The 4216-nt window shown below is 39.3% G+C and overlaps 1 long non-coding RNA gene across 1 annotated transcript in view; it reads left to right on the forward strand.

The window, feature by feature from the left end:
- The window catches only part of LOC109312040, a 12319-nt gene extending 8421 nt beyond the window's left edge, over nucleotides 1-3898 (forward strand). Inside the window, exon 2 of the long non-coding RNA XR_002101693.1 lies at nucleotides 2830-3898. This is a non-coding gene — a long non-coding RNA (uncharacterized LOC109312040). The remainder of the gene's footprint in view (nucleotides 1-2829) is intronic.
- Nucleotides 3899-4216: the final 318 nt, after the last annotated feature.

Consider the following 4216-nt stretch of genomic DNA (forward strand, 5'->3'; position numbering starts at 1 on the left):
GAGAGGGTCCAGAGGAGGGCCACCCACATGATCCGGGGACAACAGGGCAGATCCTACAATGAGACCTGAACCTGTTCAGCCTTCACAAGAGAAGGCTGAGGGGCGACCTGGTGACCATCTATAAACTGACTAGGGGGGACCAGAAGGGTTTGGGAGAGACTTTGTTTCCCCTAGCACCCCTTGGCATAACAAGGAATAACGGCCATAAGTTGTTGGAGAGGAGGTTTAGATTAGACATCCGTAAGAACTACTTCATAGTTAGAGCGGCTAGGATCTGGAACCAACTTCCAAGGGAAGTGGTGCTGGCTTCTACCCTGGGGCTCTTTAAGAAGAGACTTGATGCCTACCTGACTGGAGTCAATTGAGCCCAGTTTTTCTCCTGGGGTCGGACTTGCAGATCTACAAGGTCCCTTCCGACCCTACTTCTATGATAATATGATTCTGTGAATTCACTTAAGCAACGCAAACTATTTCTACCCTGAAACCACACAGCTGACTGCATTTAAAAATGTAAAACAGCCATTTTGCAAACAGAAGACAGGATGTATAAAGTCATTTTATATCTTTAAACTTAATTTAACAGCAGGGTAAAGTATAATGCTTCCCTTTGGGGCCCAAAGTGCAAACATAAAGAAATTAAACAAGCCACTGAGACAAAGGATCTGTGTGGTAAGCCAGTTTCATGCTTCCACCTATCAACCTAATTGAAATTAGCCAATTCACCTAACAATGACCTGTTACTAACACAGGCACTAACAGATTTTCTGACTACTCAGAAATAGGTTTTCTGATCATTCTGTTCCAGAAGGAGAAGATGAAAGTGGAAGAGATGACCAAATACAGTTCCTAAATTTTTCCAGGTTTGGTTTTCCAGGACTGGAAAACAAGAAGTTGGAACATTTAATCGAAGTTTGTATCACAGACACCAAGGGCTACATTATAACTTTACAATCTGCGCTGTGGAAGGCATAATTCTGCCTCAGTACTCATTGGCTTGGGAGGAAAGAAGCATCCAGGTAGCTACACTTGAAGGGCAGAACCAAAACTCCTCTCAGTCTCACATTTGCTCACTGGAAGGAGAATCAGAAGAGTAACTACTGTTTTCCCCAGTGCACTAGAGATGCAGTCGAGTCTGGGCAAGCAGGAATATCTCTGCCACTGAGGAAAGGCTATGATCATCCAGCCTTCAAATGTCATAGTCCCTTTTCTTGGCTACAATTGCACTAGATTGTATTGTATTTCTCAAGTTATAGACTGATTCTAAACCTTCAATGTGAAAACACCTGGTCATTGGTGTTTTAAGATCTGAATGGGGTCCTCAATTCAAAGCTAGCCCATACCTCTATATTGGATAAAACCAAAACCCTATCTCCAAATTCCACTGAACTTCAGAATATTTGAAATCAGAATCAGATTTAAAACGTGCAACCCAAGTCCATTTCTCATTTGAAACCTCTTGTTCCCTATACCAAAAGCCACATACCTCATTAGTTTATTATTTCTTTTTCCATACTATTCTCAGTTAAATTCAGAATACACTATATCTTTGGAAAATTATACAAAGAGATCATTATGCATTTAGTCTGATGTTTCCCTCTCATGTTCTTCATGAAGTGGTAACTAGTGATGATTGCAGGAGCCTATAATGGCTTTTCTGGATGTCCAAATTTTCAGAGGATAGGCACTATGGCTTTTGGCTAAAGGAATATTTATAACATATTCAGCTTTTCTCTTGCTTTAATGTTAAAATTAATAGTATCAAGGGATAGTGCCTGGGCTATTTGCAATCCATTCAAAAATGCATATTAGAGGAAAATATATAATTCATTAAATGTATTGCTTAAGGTGAGAAACTTTAAATTGAGTTTTGTAAGTTTTGAGTTTGGGGGTTATACTTGGCATAGGCCACTAAGAATGTTGAATTATTCATACCAAAAGACTGCCAGTGGGAATAACAAGAAAACAGAAATAGAGCTTGGAATGTGGTTTCATTTTATTAAAAAAAATTAAAAATTAAATAGCTATGTTACACTTCAAAATATTTTATTCCCTCTTCATTAAAACAGCTGCTGATTTATAGCTGTTACTTCTGTTACTCTAATTCTGCTATACATTTTTTAGACAATGTATATTCACCCTTACTGACATTAAGCCAGAATGACAGAGGGAACTGTACTACCTACTCTACTGACAAAAATGAAATATAATACTTCATAACTTTATATCCCTATTGTTTTGATTTCCACATAGTCAGGAGATATGCACTGTGATATGTTTATAAAGGAAAATGAGTTTTACTTATCATGATGTTGCTATTCCATAAAATCAGTTTGTTAAGTTAGTAAAGTCCTCTTTCAAAGATGGAAGGTGCTATGAAAATATTAATAATTGTTAATAATGTAGCTGTGCATGGACAGATGTAAATGTAGCCAGGGAAGAATCTATAATACTGCAGTTAAAGTTTAGTCCAACTCTGTTATGAAAAGATCAGGTTACCTGGTGTCCGAAAGGAAACCTCTTACTTATAAAGCAGAGATTTTTCTTGGCAGCAAAATATCTTCTTCAGCTGCTATAAAGAAAAAGCTGGAGCAAGAACTGAAGTGAAACTGAGTACTTGCTTGGACTCTGTTTTTTCATCATCAAATATGGGTAACTCCCATTGATTGCAATGGGCTTTTCTCATCTCCTGTAGAAAGAGGATAGGTAGCTGTAGAAATAGGAAAGATCAAAACACAGAATTAAAAACAAGCTCCAGGGTTTCTTATTGAGTCACGTTTTTCCAAGAGCTGTTCTCCGTTTTACTTTTCTTTTCCCATTTCATTTAATTAGAAACAACACAGTGCTGAACATGTGAAATTAAATGCCACAAAACCCTCACCCAGCAACCCGCCACCTGCAGCTCTACTAACCATATGCACATGGCCTGTGGCTTTCCCCCTTCATGAAGAGAAGTAGGAGCAGAAGTTGATTCATCTGATGGAGTGTCCTGTTTCATCTCATCTTCAGAAATGCAGTTGCTCAGCAAAATTACAACTCAGAAAAACAAGAAAAGAAACCAGGAAAGCAGGAAAGCAAACATAACATAACATTATACAACAGATTGAAAGAACAGTAATAAAAGTATCAGGTGTTTACCCCCCACCATGAACACTGTTACTCAAAGTTGCTGGCTTTCGCTGTGGAAAACCCTAGGTCTCCATTCCCAAAGTAGTTTTGGCAATAGGTGGGGTAGGAGCTAATGACCCTCTGCTATGGTAATGCATGCTAGACAACATGTGCATTCTTAGACAGGGCAGAGTCATCCAAAGTATCCATTGGAACAAATCAGACCCTGAAGTGCAGAAGTTTAAGTACCACATCTTGTGCCTTTGGGAGAACACTGCAGCAGAGAGTAGGGAAAGAGGGAGGGAAAGAAGGGTTGCTGGACAGCATAGAGGTGCTCCTGCCTGGCTCCTACAGCAAGGTGGCACAGTGGAGGATGCCCTTCTGGCATCTTAAGTCAGCACAGGGGCTGATTCCATGCTTTCTTCCCTTCCCTGCCCTTCTCCCGCTCCCCACAATTACATCATTGCCAAACTGTTGCAATCAGATTTTATATACCATAGGCATTATGTACATGCTCCACAGACTTCATAGTTAAAAGTTATGAAAAAGAATAACCTTCAACTCCCAGGACAATATTTGAAAGGCATGTGTTGTGTAGCTGTAAGGACAGTACAGCACCTGAAACAGGATGACTAATGCAAGTAGACCATTTGTATTTTGCATAGATTCAGTTACATAGGTACAAGTAGCAGTGGTGTGATACAATAGCACAAACAAGCTCTCCAGGCCCATTTAATTTTTTATGTAACCAATGGCTTCAATGAGTTGACTTTGGCCCTTCATGGTTACTGGATAAACACATCACTTCTCTTTACTCATTTGACACCCTTCTGTACTTTGGATCAGACTGCATCTGTTGAAAGATATGTGGGTATTGCATTCACAGGGTCTGCATTTAAATAGACATTCCTAACTGTTACTGCAAGGCAAGCAGTTAATCACTGGAAAGCTACTTCCTTGAGGAACTAATTGATTCACATCGTGAAAGAGATTTTGCCATCTACTTCACATGCTCTTTCCCCAAATCACTGATTTTGACATTTTCTTTAATATTTCATAAAGTCTTTTGCAACTGACTGACATCGAGCATGGGATCATGAATCTTTTAACA

This window comes from Crocodylus porosus, unplaced genomic scaffold (assembly GCF_001723895.1).
Source record: "Crocodylus porosus isolate Cpor-Errol unplaced genomic scaffold, CroPor_comp1, whole genome shotgun sequence".
Taxonomy (NCBI): domain Eukaryota; kingdom Metazoa; phylum Chordata; order Crocodylia; family Crocodylidae; genus Crocodylus; species Crocodylus porosus.